The sequence below is a fragment of the Harpia harpyja genome, chromosome 9 (assembly GCF_026419915.1).
Source record: "Harpia harpyja isolate bHarHar1 chromosome 9, bHarHar1 primary haplotype, whole genome shotgun sequence".
NCBI classification, from domain to species: domain Eukaryota; kingdom Metazoa; phylum Chordata; class Aves; order Accipitriformes; family Accipitridae; genus Harpia; species Harpia harpyja.
In genome coordinates this window covers 9802936-9818555 of record NC_068948.1, presented here as the reverse complement: position 1 = coordinate 9818555, position 15620 = coordinate 9802936, and the positions used below count along the sequence as shown (strand labels likewise).

At 43.4% G+C, this 15620-nt stretch overlaps 1 protein-coding gene across 6 annotated transcripts in view; it reads left to right on the top strand.

Moving 5' to 3' along the window:
• Positions 1–15620, top strand: part of CDH11 (cadherin 11) — a 193081-nt gene that overhangs the window by 104386 nt on the left and 73075 nt on the right. For 4 of the 6 annotated variants that reach the window (XM_052796678.1, XM_052796680.1, XM_052796681.1 and 1 more), the window contains exon 2: positions 4449–4600. The exons of the other annotated variants lie outside the window; for them this stretch is intronic. The gene's annotated coding sequence lies outside the window, so the exon portion shown is untranslated. The remainder of the gene's footprint in view (positions 1–4448; positions 4601–15620) is intronic. 6 annotated transcript variants of the gene reach the window in all.

Below are 15620 nucleotides of genomic sequence, written 5' to 3'. Positions count from 1 at the left end.
AAACTCCCAGCTCCTGTGGATAGCAATATGCTGTTCGTGTGCCTTTTAAATCTCTAATACTTTCCAGGTGAGAAGAAAAGTGAAGGAAATTGCAGGTCTATTAAAGGTAGCTGAGAAGGAAGAGAGTCTATTGGAAGCCATGTGGGAAAAGGGCCTGTAGGGCCTGGAGAAAACAGAGTCAAAAGATGGAAAGAAGTTTCTTCTTTCATACTTACTGCATAGATATGCTCAAGCTATTACGTAAATCGGTCATTGATAAATTCTTTTGAATTGCAAAAGGCTTTTTGGAGTTCAGTTTCCAAAGTTCACAGTTCAAGCGTTTTCATGCACCCTAATACAAATGTCCAGCTTAAACTTATAATATACCTGCTTATGCTTATTTCATGAACTCAGCTGCAGTGTTTCCTAGAACAATGATTCAATTAGGAGAAGTGCATGTACCCCTTCAGATGCTTAGAAAACAAATCAGCCAGCTTATTTTCAAATGATAAATGGGTTAATTTACCAAGCAATGAGCAGAATTTTAACAAACTTCAGATTCTGTAAGCCCACAGTAGATAAAGAAACCTTTTTTTAGGTTTTGCAGATTTGTTATCACAGATGTTCTTAACCTAAATATATGGATATGCAAAGGCAAATACTGTTTAAAATATGTATAAACTTCCTTTATTTATGTCTGACGCTGATTTCATTCTGACACCAGGTTTCAAGCAGCTGTAAATGCTAACTCCAGGCCTCACTGTACTCCCCTGCTGCTCTGCCATGACTTCCATGGCAGCAGGATAGCTAAGGTCTGCTTTTTTGGTTTGCATCTAACATTTTGTGAAAAGAGGTGGCAACTGTATTTAGAAAGATTTCCCACTAGTTAATCTGATACTGTCCACATTGAATTTACATTGGCTTCAATATGCCATTCATAAAGTTACCATCCAGCCTAAGGCTTCGTAAATGAAGAGTCACCAAGCAGTAGAAATAGTCTGCAAAGGCAAAAATTTGCTGTAGCATATCCTCTGTTCCTTGACGCTGTGTATGGTAGGAATAGTAAGGTCTGACTTGGGCAAGCTACGAAAATCTCCCATCTAACGTGCTGTGAATGCACGCATGAGCACTGGTTGAAATTCAGTGGAGTACTTCTGCAAGTGTTCCAGGGTAGCCTTCCTCCCTGCACGCTTCTCTTTTATGTGACCCACTGTCATTTCTTGTGCTGCAAGGACTCTGTGCAATATTTCTCCTGAAATGATGGCAAGGTAGTTTGGAATTGCCTGAACGTAAACTGTAATGGCTAAAGGGAATATACCAAATGTTGTAATTTATCAGCATCACATACTGGTTTTGGTTTGACCATTTCTTATTTTCTGTATCTAACATAGAAAGTAGGACTCATCTCATCTGACTTGTAGATAGTTGTAGGTAGGTTTCTAGTCTGAGCAAGTTTTTAAGAATGCTTCAGTATATAGAGAGGCATCTTCAGCTAGTGGCCTGTCCCAGTGGGAGGGACTTCTTTTTATTGACATTAAATGAATTTTTACTATAGATACCCTGTTAGATACTCAATTTTAAAATGGTTTAAGGTAGGTGAAATTAATTCCACAGTGGTTATTAATGTAGTCAGACTTGGGACTTAGCCAGAGGTGCAAACACGTAGATTTCAGCAGGAGTTTTGCTTTAATTTTGTTTGCAGATAACGACTGTCTATCTATAGATCTTACAGGAAGATGAACAAATGAGAGAAAAATAATAGCAGAATCTGATTAGTTTACACCGAGATTTCAATGCAGAAGGAAGGGAGGAAACAAGCCACTCACAAGATCAGATGTTACTACACTCATTTGTTAACATGCCTCCTTGAATGGAATTAATGAAACCTTTCATTATAGATCAATATGCTCTTTGACTAGAGAATATTATGGGTACCTATTGTATATGCTTAATTAGATTGAAATTGCTTTCACATTTCCTTTATATTCAAAAAAATCTGATCTCAGCAGTTTAAAAAAGGGAATTACAAAAGTCATCCCCTCCACCCTGCTGCTAAAGCCAGCAAGAGAAGGGAAAAAGAGAAAAAAATCCTCAGCCAACTGCCCAGCTCTGGGCTTCAGCTTAGTGGCAATTTTGGCAGAGCTGCACTAAGTAGTACTCACTACAGTGTATCCATAAAGAAAACAAATGGCAATTCTCTTACTATGATCACAGGAGACTGATGGTGTCTGTTAAAGGCAATAGGTTTGGACTGGGACTATATGGAACTATTTTGAGATGTATTTCCCTTCCGCTCGTGTTTTCTGTCCAAAACCAATTTCTTGACAAAACTGTTTCAAATTAATGTGCCTCGCCCTCCCTCCTCAGCTACATCTCCCCCAAAACATTCTCGAGTGATCCTTTCCATGTTTTATTTCTCAATGGCAATTTATTACTCCTTGAATTTTCTATCAAAACCCACTCCTAAAACTATTTTTCTTAGTGCCACAGCCCTATTCCTACGAAAATAAAGCCCTTAGTACTTCCGTACTAATTAATTAGCTGTCTTGAAACCTCATGCTTTTGGCTCATCCCAGGGTGTTTCTGGGTTTGTTCACTGGTTTCCCCGTCTGTCCCAAGCTCTGAGTTTTCCACACCAGGGCTGCCCTGCTCGTTCCAGCTGGGTTCCAGAGCGTGGTCCTGGGTGCTGTGTCAGTGCTCCAGGCCACCTCGCCCTGCGTTCGCCTCGGAGCCCTCCGGCCTGTGCCCTTCCACCTCATGGTACGTGCAGGCCTTTCCCTGGTGCATTTGTGAATCGAACTGTGAACGCTCAACATCTCTCTGAAGGAAATTTTAGCCTGAATTCTCCCAGGCCCCGAGCTTTGCAGCCAGAAGGCTCCTGCTCTTTCCCTGGGGCTGACACCAGGCAGGACTTGCTACTCCACTGTGCTAAGTTCGATGTCCCTCGGCCTCCTTAGGATGCATTGTTTATCAGCTTTCCTCCTTCCAATTTCTTTGTTTGTACAGTGGCAGCTTTTGTGCCATTTTTTTTCTTTGCCTGGAGTTATTGGCAGAGCTAATTAACCACAGACTATAAAAGCCTTGTTCTTTGGGGCCGAGTGGTGTGGTCGCAGAGCAGCGTGAGTGCTGCCTTGTGGCGTGGGGGGTGAACGGTCGGATGGGTTGCCTGAGGATGGGCAGATTATCTTCACAAAGAGGTACCTAGTTATTTCCAACAGTGAACGCAATCCTTATTCTTGAGGGGCTGCGCATTGCATCCTTCCTTCTTCTGCTCTGCGCTGCTCCGCTCCGCAGCTACACAGATGGCACTGACTGTGCTGACAGCCACCTCGGAGCGCACAGGTCTTGGCCGCTATGAGGAAAGCGGATGGGTGAGAGGGGACCTGCAGGCTCGTGTGTGCCCGTGTGGGCATGACAGGAGGGGACTGCGTGCTGCCTCTGGGTTGGGATGGGTATGGCGACTCGGGGCACTTCTCTCTGGGCTCATAGAGCTCAGCCCCACCTGGGAATCACGCCTGGGGTTTTCACTTTAGGTAACGAAAACAGAGAGTGAGAGCGAGCGAGCGGCAGCCCCTGAGTCAGGTGTGTTTGAGAAGGAAAGGGTCACCCCCTCCACCTCCAGCAAGAGGGGAGCCTGCCCGGGCAGAGAGGTCTGGCCTCGGCCTCTGGCTGTGAGCTACAACAGACCACGATTTTCCACGTCCAGAAATGCTTGGGGAACTTTTTCTTCTTTTTTTTTTTTTTTTTTTTTTTTCCCCTCCTGGACAAATGTCTGCTCATGACAGGAAACATGACTGGATTCAGTATAAAACGCTCCTGCTGTTTGTCCAGCTCAGACGATTTCTCTGTCTGTGCTACGAGGTAGGGGTAGCCCCCCACGCAGGAGACCTCCAGCGGCAGTGGGTCACGGCTGGCCGTGCCCGGGGCTCTGGCGTGGGTTTCAGCCCACCCGCGGCGCCATCGCCGCCGCCGTGGGGTGGTCCTGGGCTGCCTGCAGAGGAGTGGCGACGGGGAAGGGACAGGGCATCGCTCCCTGCAGTCCGCCAGCCCGCCGGGATGGGTGTCCCCGTCCCCCTCGCAGACGTGCGTGTGGGTGCCCGCGTGGCTGAGGGGGTGCAGAACCGACCCGCGGGGTGGGCACCGCGTACCCTACCCGTCGCCAGGCCTGGCTGGGCAGAGGGAGAGAGTGCCCTGGGCTCCTCGGCCCCCTCGCTTTGCCCTTCCAACCCCAACTTCTCCCCCGCAGGCATGAGAGGGCACTCAGGACGCGGAGCCCTGCGGGAGGGCAGGCGCTGGGGTCTGCTTTCCTCTCGGGGTGGGGGGAAGGGAGAAGAAAAGAGAGAAGAAGCAACAGCCTCCCGCTTTTCCCTTCCTCTAATCTTGCTTCACTCCCCCTTGCTCCCTCTCCCTCCCTCTCCCCTTTCCTCTCCCCTTTCCCCTCCCTCCCTCTTTCTAATTCCTGCCACTAGCTCGGAGCCTCATTCGGCAGCCGCTGCCAGTGGAGTGTAATAGGCTGAAGATGCTGCCGTGCCTGCTCGGGGTCTAGTTGTGAATGGGACTTGCCTCCTCTCCCTCCTCCGGAGGCGGCCGAGGGAAGCAGCCAGCCCCGCTGGACCCGCAGGTAAGCGGCGGCCGCAGCCGCCTGCCCCGGGGAGCCCCGGAAAGCCGCGGCGAGCAGCCGGGGCACGCCGGCGCCGGACTTGTGGCGGGCGAGCCGGGCGGCGGGGCGCAGGGCGCGCCGCCGCCGCCGGGCGAGGAGGCGGCTCGGCGAGGGGGAAAGGGAAGGGGCTGGCGGGGGGGGGAGCGGTCGTCTCCTGGAGCTCGGGGCAGGAGGAGCGAGCCGCAGGATGCGTGCGTGTGCACCAGAAACTTGACAGCAGCAGCGGGGCTGGGGCTGGGGCTGGGGCTGGGGACAGGCAGGTGTGCGGCGGGGAGGGCGCCGGGAGCGGGCTGCTGCCGGCCGGGGCCGGCGCCGGGGCCGGGCAGCGCCGGGCGAGGTGCGCGGCTCTCTGCCGCAGCTCCGCGCGGAGGCGGCCGGCGGGCTCCCCGAAGGGGCGAGATAGGCTCTCCGAAGGGAGAAAGGAAACGCCGTGGCAAACGGTATTTTTTTTTTTGGTTGGGGTTTGTTTTTTGTTTGGGTTTTTTTTTTTCTTCCTTCAGGTCTTGCTCGGTGGGGCGGCGGGGAGGGGGGAGGGCGAGCATTTGTCCGTTTTAAAATGCTCCTCCGGATAAGCAGATATTGAAAGCCCCGAACTGAAAATCTTCTACTTGCACTGTAGCTCCTAGGCACGAAATGGATATGCAGAAATTATGAGTGCATGAAATGAAGGATACTCTATCCAGAATAAAAGAGGGAAAGACTTTGATTTATATATATTTTTTTTTTAATTTATTTTGCTTGCTGGCTTTCAGATGGCTTACTGTTCATAGGGTACCAAAATGGTATCTGTCTCTAATACGGGCTAGTCCAAAAAGCGTTAGACTCTTGGGTGATACATGCATAAGCACATCCCCAAGAAAGGTAAAATAGATCAGGCTGCGGGTCCCCATAAATACCATTAACTTTTAGAATAAAAGTGCTTCCTGTGCAGTCCTCCGGGAGCACATATAGCAGTCTGACATCATGATACAAATGCCTTTACCTTCTGTAGAAGTCCCCCTTTATTGTCTACCCTTTTAAATATTCATCTGGTGAGGAGAGAACCAGTATATGCCAGGAGATCTTCTTTGTACCATTGCTACAAAGGACAGTGTGGCTGTGTAACATAGTATTTACCTACCAAGATATCTGTGACAAAGGAACCTCTTTAGCAATTCAGAAATTGGCCCTTCATAAGGAGAATGCTCATTTCTTTTTCACGTTCCAATGACTAGTGACTCCCTGGGAAAGACATTCTTCCTGTTGATTTGTGATGGTGATACAACAAGAATTTCACAGACACTGCACCCCTCTTAAGAAATTAAATATTTTTAATTATTTAATAATGAAACTCTTGAATGAGAAAAGCACTAACAGATTCAGGAGCAGGGAAGCACGCACTCAGACGTTACTGAATGTCCATCTCTTTTCCCCCTCCCTTGCTCTTATGCTTGCTTCAATGTTTCCAAAGTCTGTGTGATTCCCCAGGTAAATACTTTGTTCTCTCTTTCTACGCTGGCTAAGGTATACCAATAAATAAATTTGCTTTCAGTGTAGAAGTTCTTCAGTAATTAATCTGACATCTGCCTCAGTCAGGTCTGTCCACTGAGATTTGGAACACAAATCAATGATTGTACTCAATCCTTTGGATGATTTTGTTTGGAGAGATATGTAGAAGTATATGGAAGTGGAATTGCAGATGTTTGCTTATGAACAGCATTTTCATAGCAGAGCGGCACAATTCATGTTGCTGGGAGATGGGCAGTAAGAACAGTAGGGAGACTGAGAGCAGAAGGTCTGGTTTGAGCTTCATACCTTAACACACAAAACAGTCTTCTAGCATATTTCTCAGTCTACTACGCTCTAGAAAGCAGAAGTTTCTGACTGTACTTCTAAAGCAGTTCTCCTTCCTCTTGCAGGAGAAGAACAAAATAAAGTTACAGAACTAAGAACAAGATCTTCAATAAAATAATTAGAAATTCCTTAGGAAAATTACTTAAAAGACATCTTTCTTTTGCAAGCTCTTGTTCTTAGGCCCTGGAATAGGATATTTACTGTTTTTCCCCTCAGCCTTGCACTAGAGCATCAGAGAATGAGCATGGACAGAGAATGCCGTTTATAGACTTCTCTACATCAATTTTAACTTTGCTAAAATTTTAAGTGTTGCCTGTCCAAAAAATCACTAGGAACTAGATTACCTCATTACCAGAAATGCTGCTACAATAGTAATGTCAAGAGGTGAGATAAGTCATTGCGATTTATCATCAGCAGTTTCAGAAGGAAATATGTATGGAAATGCTTGATTGAGAGACAGGACAGCTAAATTAATTTTTCTTTTGCATAACAATGTGGGGAAGCTACAAAGATTAGAATGATTTCTGTTATTTATCTGATAAAGTGCTTTAAAATATGTCATGTGATTTCAGCTTCAATTAATATGCTATTCTGACAACATTTGACATACTTAATTTAATTTAGTATAAGAAACATATGTGAAGTTCAGAGTTCCAGTAGACTGAGACTAACATTTTTTTGTTTTCTGCAAATGCTGTAACTAAACAAAGCATAACTTGAGCAACAAACGTTTTATTGCTGAGATTTCCAATAGAAGTTATTTCTAGCTCGGACGTCATAGAAATTCAAAGTAATTTTGAACTTAAAACTAGTGTCTGCTCTTTTTGGTGAACCCCCTAAATCAATTTTGAATCCATTTTGTGAGCTGGATGCTTAGCGAAATATCTTCAGTGTGTGAGAAACAGAGGTCTCATCTGGAATCAATTAATTTGAAACAGTTTAGCAACATACTTCCTAGCCTTTTTTGTGTGTCTGAGTTTTTCTACTAGCATTTTAAGCTAAAAATCTGTGTGTAATTTCCTATGCTATACCCATTTTATTATATTTTTTTTTTTAATGGCATCATTGTCCCTTCGTTGGGGCCAACCCAAAGCTTAGGGAAATAAATGGAAAGATGGCCATCGATTTATACGTAGTTTGGATCAGGCAGTTTGCCCATATGAATTAAGAGGACTTACTTTACACTTAAGTATTGTCGTTTTATGTCATATATATATATATTGCTTTATCTCCTATCAGTTAAGGACCATTGTAGTCGTATGTTTCTAAAGCCCTTTTACAGTATTTTAGGAGAAAATGTATTCCCCTGTTTGGGTTTTGATACCGAAGACTAGGGTACTCTTGGACTGTGAAATTATCGATCCATTTTAGCGCAAGCCTGCGTACGCCGAATTATTAAACCCATTCATTTTCTTTCCCGGTGTAAGGAAGGACTTTAAAGTCATTTAAATATTACCGAAGGGGAGCGAATTTGCACGCGATACTCCCAGAGGAGAGATTTTACTCGAGGAGCCGGGATTTGTGGAAGCCGTTCTCCCGGTGGCCGAGCCTTGCCATCGCTCCGCCTCGCTCAACAGGTCGGTGGAAGGCGGCCCGGCGGAACGGCCGTGGGGGCACAGCTTTGGCAGCGGCACTGCCGCGGCCGCCCTTGCCGCGCCGCGGGGGCTCGCCGCCTCGGCCCCGGGGCTGGCGGCGGGGCGGCCCCGGGGGCTCGGTGGGGCGGCCCCGGGGCTCGCTGGCTCGGCCCGGGGCTGGCGGTGGGGCGGCCCCGGGGCTCGCTGGCTCGGCCCGGGGCTGGCGGTGGGGCGGCCCGGAGCTCGCTGGCCCGGCCCCGGGGCTCGGTGGCGCGGCGCGGCCCGGTGTGGCGGCGGGGCGGCGGCGGGCGCGGCCGGGCGGGCGCTAGAGGGCACTGATGCTCTTCGGTGCCTGGCCGGCGGCGGCCCGTCTGCTTTTCAGGGCGCTATGAAAAGCCGTTTTGTTACCACCAGCATCGCCGGCCCTCTCGGGGGAGGCGGGATTCGATCGCGCCGCGGTTCGGGCTGACGCTCAGGCAGTTTGTCAGGATTAACATCGTCCTCGTCGGTGGATCGCGTTACCTTTGGCGTCGTATTACCACCTTGGCGCTCGCTACAAAGTTTTGGAATCCTGTAACTTCGGATTGTCCGAAGGGTGCCGCAGCTGGAGTAGAGGTGTAAAATGAACAGCTCGGGCCTCGCAGCGGCAGTGGTTTTTAAGGGGTTTGCCGTCTCTTTCTTCCTTTTTCAAAGATGGTCTCGGTTCCTGCTATGCCAAGAGAAAGAGCTTAAAGACAGAAAAAAATGCTATGGCGAAACAAAAAATATTTCTTTCAAAAATATTGTCGTGCTTGAGAGATCTTACAGAGACATCCTTGGCAGAAAAAAAGACACGTTAGGCCAAATTCGTCTATTTTTACACGTGCACATCTAGGTCAGTGGAGCTTACGACTGAAGAACTGAGAGAAGTAGACCGGTCCAAATCGTTTCTGTATATCCCGTAGCACCTTGGAACATAAAAGACATTGCTACAACCCATCATTGCAAATGCTGACCAAAAAGGACGTACAGGACAGTATAGATTTTAAATGGTTGCAGGCTTGGAAGGAGTCTCGTTCCCACCTGCCCTGTTCTGATGTTCTCCCCTAGACATCCGCTTTGGGGTATTGCTAAAGGCAGGATGCTGGGCTGCACGGATCTTTGATTTGACTCATAGACCAATCAAATTCCTGTGTATAGGAAATATCTACTATAAGTAACAGAGTGCAGAACTTTATAATACTGTATTATACCCACTTGGGCAGATAACGCAGCCAGAGAAGCTAATGTGTCTGATAGAAATTGTTGTCTACAACCTTGATGCCAAAAATGGGCAACACAGTGCCATAGTAGTCGTACAGTTTTCTGTCAATCACCTGATTTAGGATATTAATTAAGAACTACCTTAGAGTAACAACTCTTGGTGAGAGAGATAGTAACTGCTGCACTGGAAAATGAGCACCGCTTTGCTGAGGAGCGCTGTGTTGCAAAGAGCAGTCCGAGACCTGGTAACTGCCCATCCTCTGTGCTCCAGGGCAGGGAACGTCCCTTAAACTGTTAGATGCCCTCAAGGTGGGTGGAAAAGTTAGAGCTGCCAGACATGTTCAAGGCCCTCCAGAGAACATAACGTATGGCTGGGACATTAGCGGTGCCTTGCAAACCAGCAGGAATTCAGAGACAAATATCTGGAGCAGCCAGCCCTGCTGCTGAGCAGTGCCCGTGGGGAAGGTGACATTATGGTTAATTTTGCCTGACAACGGCATAAGGCCTTCTTCCATAACTGCTTGGGTGGTATGGTGGCTTTCAGGCACCCCAGTCCCACTGAGCTCTGCTGGCTCCATAAGCCGTAATTTAGCTCTTCAATTTTAAAGTGCTGGCTTAAGCAAATTCTAAGGGTTTTTTGTGTTTTTTTTCTCCAAAGTTTGGCAACAAGTAAGAGCCCTCTCCCTTCTGAATCAGCAAGAGTTCATCAGAATTCTTAATTGTAATGCAATGGCAGGCAGAGTTGGAGTAGTAGAAATCAATGTAAATGGATTAAAAGAAAAGGACCAAGTAACTGAATGTAAAAGAGGAGCCAGGAGTTTCCAGAGTGGTTGGTGAACAATGCAGCAAGAGGTTTCCAAGTATAATTCATTATTATGGTGATGATTTAATAGTTCATCAACAGCTAGACTGTAGCCATGTTATAGATAAACTAACATAAAATGCAGTTGTGGATCATGAAGTATTATAGCGTAGACAAAATTGAACAGAACTTTGATCCATGAACGTAAGCTGTAGGAAGTACCTATCTAGAAAGTAGTTACACTAAAGCTTTCATTGAATCATGTTGGCATGGTCTGACACTGTTCCAATGAACTCCCAATGATGCTGCGGAGACAGAGGCCCACACAGGCGAAGACTGGAGTGATGAGCAGAAGGAATTACATTCAATAACCCTTTAAAAGACAATTCACAGAATTTCTATGTTTGTGAGCTTCACAGCACCAAGCATTTATTTCCCTTACCTTTGTATGATGCAACTAGTGCAGCTTTTCTTGCCCTGCCGGAGTGCATCAGTACTGTCCCAGAGCTTGAAAACAGCCTGGCTTAGAATGGCTGTGCACAGGTTTGTTCCTTGCTTCTATCCTCACATTAGCAAGTGGGACAGAGATTAAATTTATGGTGTACCCTCTTGCAGCCACCATTTCTTTTCACGTGAGCTCCTAATCACACAGGGTCTATATTGTCTTGGTAAGCTAAAATGTTCCTTAACTTGATGTCAATCCCATTGAAGAGCTGCTGCTTCTGCACTGCATTTCAGTGATCATCAGATATTCCATGTGAAACTGTTACATTTGAGGTTAAACTGGTGCCATAGAAAGTCTGGTTCAACATAATTTTTATCCCAGTGTGGCTGCTGATATATATTTTTAAATAAAATAAAACTTCAGAAACATATTAATTGGTCTCAGTGGTTAAGTTAAATAGTTAAATACATGCATACATATTATTCTGCCAAGGATAAGTCATTAGTTCAGTATAAACCAGAAATGATAGCTCTATTTGAATCAGGAGACTAAACCCTATTTCCATTAATGCTAACTGTTTTATTAATACATGCCTGTGTCGGCATTAAGTCATAAATTTAAATGGTCTGTCCCTTCTTGATTTAAAGTAATTATCTCAAAGATCTTGGCTGCTGAATGAATAACTGCGTTACTCCTTTCATCTTCTATCAACTAATTTTTTTATTATTTTTTTTTTATTTAGACATTGTAAGGCAAACAAAAGAAATAGGATTTGTGCAAAGTTGGCTAGCATTTGAACCAAAAATAAATGTATTTTCATTACCAGAGCAGAATACCTGTAACTATACCAGCCCCCAGACAAGGTTTCTCAGACCTTTTCAGTCATATAACATTATGTACCTGCTTACATCTTATGTGTACTTTATGCACGTTTACGTATATTTTCATGTATATAGTTAAAATTAATTTTTGTGTGTTACTGAAAAATTTTAATTGAAGCAACAGGTAAAAAATGCAACCTTTAAATCATTTGAGAAAACTGACTTTCAAAAAGTTTGTACCTAATTTTTGGAATAATAAATTAATTTTATCTGAGAGAAATCCTGAGGTAAATACAGGACTTTAAATAGCATTTACAAAGTAAAAACCTGGTCTCGTTAACACTAGAAAACACACATGAAATTTTAGGACTAAATCTTGTCCTTTCCAGAGCAGTGCTTCCCATAGGCAGTCCTCCCTTTCAGCAGACTTGACCACGTATTGATGTAGCTAGGTATTTCTAAGTACCACTCAGTTCATTTTAGATCACCATTCAAGACAAGGTTTTAGTGCATTTCTTCTTTACAGGGTACTTTCGGGCCAGGGCAGAAATGATTGTAAGCTTTTTCTGAGGAATAACCAATATTAAAACAGTTGATTGCTGCCAGGTTAATTCAATATATATAGCGCAATGATCAAAACCTCCAGTTTAATATTGCGTGCAACCATCATTATTTAACCACAGGGATTACCAGACTGATGTAACTGAAGAATCACTCAAACATTTATCCAATGCACACAGTGAACAGATATTTTTAAAGATAACGTCTCCTTCTCATTCTCTTTCAGCATATTTTTCTTGCAATTGAAATTCCAGTGCAGATCTTTGATATTTCACATTAGTGAAAGTTCATTCAGTGTTTCAAACCCAATTTCTCCAGACATAAGAGGTTCCAAAATTTTGAAAAGCAGTTGAATAATAATTTTACTTGGGGCTCTGATTCAAATAGAAAACTTTGTCCACCACTGATTGTTGCCTTTTTATTTGTTACCGTTCCAGTTATAGCTAGTATAGCTCAGAGAATACGGCTGATTAGTATGCATTTCAATTCTTTTTAGCATGGTGGCAATTTACATAACATTTCTTCTTCTAAAGCAAGAGGAAAACATAGCGGGCATTGGCAGTTACATATAAACAATTTATCGTTTACATACAAAAGGGCTGATTAGGTAGCAATGCAAGTGACTGTAGGTCAGACTTAGGATAGTCATTATAGTTCTTTCGGTCCTTAAAACTGTGAACTTTGCAATATTTATATGAAAAAAATTATGTTCATAAACTATGAATATGTAGTCGTGTTGCAAGTACTAAATTTAACACTCCTGTTAGAGATCTCTAGTATGTGGGTTTCTGTGGTGCAGTCTTTGGCTATACCCTTGCAGTGAAGCTCGTTTAAGATGAACCCTTCCTCGATGATTCCCAGTCCTGTACTGCAGTTCACAGTCCACTGATCTGTACAAAGTTGATTTGGAGACTTCAGAGCTAATTGGGGTATCTGCATGATCTGGGTTGAAATAAAACATATACAACATTTAAGGTTACTGTCTGTATGACCTTGGTAACATAGAGCCTGTGCTCCTAGGCATAGTTCATGGTTTCTCAGGTTCCTGCATCATCACCTTGAGTTCATTGATCTTGCTTACGTTTAGATGATATTTCTTATGCCTTAGTTTATTAGCTTCTGCTCCCCCTCTACAGCGCAAAATCTAATATTCAGTGAACTTTTCACCTTCAAAGCTTCCTACTTTTCAATGCAAACTTTGCTCTGTCCTCCCATAACCTCCATTTTATCAGGTATAGCGGACTCTTCTAGCCTTCCTTTTTATTTTCACATTTCTGTTTTACTCAACCGTCGCCACCTATCCTCAAATGTGGAGACATTCTTCTCTGATTGATTGGGTCAGGCTAATCCAACACTTGCCTTCTCCTTTGGCTATTACTTCTACCTGAATTAAACAAGGGCTTCCTATTCCTAGGCTTCAGTGTAATCATACCCTTCACTACAATCTGGTAGTTAGTAATGTGCAGTTACCTTCTGCACATATTACTTAGTTTTTTGGAACCATAAGCTGAAGTCTTTCTTTGTATTTGGCTAGGTATATGTCAAACTACTGGGAGCAGTTAGAATTAATAAAAACTCATTCTCAGTATGTTCAATGACTTCCTACATATTTACTTCGTAACAAAGAAAACTGCATTTAAATAAGGTGACATCAGTGTGATCTGAGAAATACTCAAGCAATCTCATGAAAAAGAACATGGAAACCAGCCTTACTGCCTCACTAGACCATTTATATACAATATGCAGATGTCATATATAACTAGGACATGATGAACTCTATTGGGAAAGGTAACACAAAGATTTACTCCAGGCTGCAGTGATATGCTGTGATTCTATACATCACAAATTAGTAAGTGGCTGCTGGCCTGGGTTTTAAAGGGGCAGGCAAAACGCATGATGAAAATCAAAAGTCAAATTACAAAGGTCTAATTTTTTTTGAATGGCCTTGAGTTGACATTGAATGCCACCTTACTGTGACCTTCAGTATGTATTTGTACATTTAGAAGGCTAGAGAAATGTCCACCTTATTTAGTATACGCTCAGAATTTTGTTACTGTTGTCAGCAGGCTTTTTTTAATGACTTCTATAAGCAGACAAGTTTAAACTATTTATCTGACGTTTACACTTTACTGGTTAATATTGTGTCTGGTCAACTTGATCTAAAACAGAGAAACTGTATTGGAGTCCATGGGGTTATTCAATTGACAGAGGTATTATTGAACAATATCGTTGCTACAGAAATTTAAAGTAGTTTTGGTAATTACATTAACTCATGATTTTAAACAGAGTTTACACAGGGGTGTGCATTTAGGGCTAAGCCAGTTTTTAGTGCTACTGGTGTTAGGAATGCTGTCAATATGCTATCATATGTAAGAAATCGCACTAATATTTGTTTAATTATCCAACCAAATTGAACAAGAAATGAGTTTGGCTGAAATAATCAAGTCTACAGAGAAAGTGCCAGCTCTGATACTCACCAAGATTTGACAGTTGCTTGTTGTTATGACCTTGGCTTTTTTTATGATGAGCTAGAGGTCACAAAGTATACTAGCAGTAATTACTGCCTTCATAGGATTCTGTGGGCCATCCTCTGCAGCAGACTTGAACCAGATTGTCTAATGTATCAGATTACTGATGAACTGGGTGCAAAACTGTGTTTTGTTCTCACAGCTGTTAAATCCTCTTTCTGATTATCACTGTATACAGTGTGTGGAACAACTTAACCTTTACGATATTTCCCTTCAAAAACGAATGACTGGCAAGCTATTTCTTGAAAGCTGTACATAATATGAGACCTACCAAAAATAGGACTTTTAATTTTCATTTATTTTTTTTGCAAAAAAATCTACAGAAGGTCATTGATACTTTGTTGAGAAAAGAAAGTAATGTAAATGAAATTAATAATGTGTGCAAAAGACTTTTCCATTGGTATTAAATCATTTTGCCTACTGGAGGAGAGAAGAAGAATGTTTTTGCCTAGAGGTATACCCCATCTGGAAATTAAATCCGTTTTTACTAGAAATGAAATCATTCAAAATAAACTGCAGAAAAGCTTGTGTTTTAACTGTTTCCATGTGCTTAAAAGTAGACTATATTTAACCCATAAATGCCTTGGGCAGTTTATTACTTTGAGTTAATGAATGCTAATTGCTTCTTGAATTAGAGATCAGCAGCTCCTCCTTTCATGCTTTTCAGTAATGTTACAAGGAGTATTTTGAGTCACTCAGATATGACGGTTTCCTGTTTCACAGGTTAGTTATATATGCGGCTCCTGTGACTTAATGGAAAAAACATAAAATTGTATACACATTAACTTCCTTTCTCATTCTTACCAATTGATTATGCGCATTTCCCCCTTGGGCTTTATAAAAGGCCCCAAGTTTTATTTTCCAACAAATTAGAAACATACCAACTTTTTAATAACATATCGAGTGTTTTAAATGTAAAGACATGAATTTCTATCTACATCCTCATGCCCCAAAATAATTTGTCTGTTATCTATAGTAAGCCAGGCATACTCATTATGCTTTCTTAAGCCTGTATCCTTATGAATTGAGATGTCAGTCTGAATGACATGAATCCTTTCCACAGCTGTGCCTTGAAGGACAGATGCCTTTCTACCGTGAATGATACCAGAAAAAGTCCTGTTGCAAAAGTGTTTTTCCCACTTCTCAGTAGTCTGGTGAGGTCATTTCCATAATCC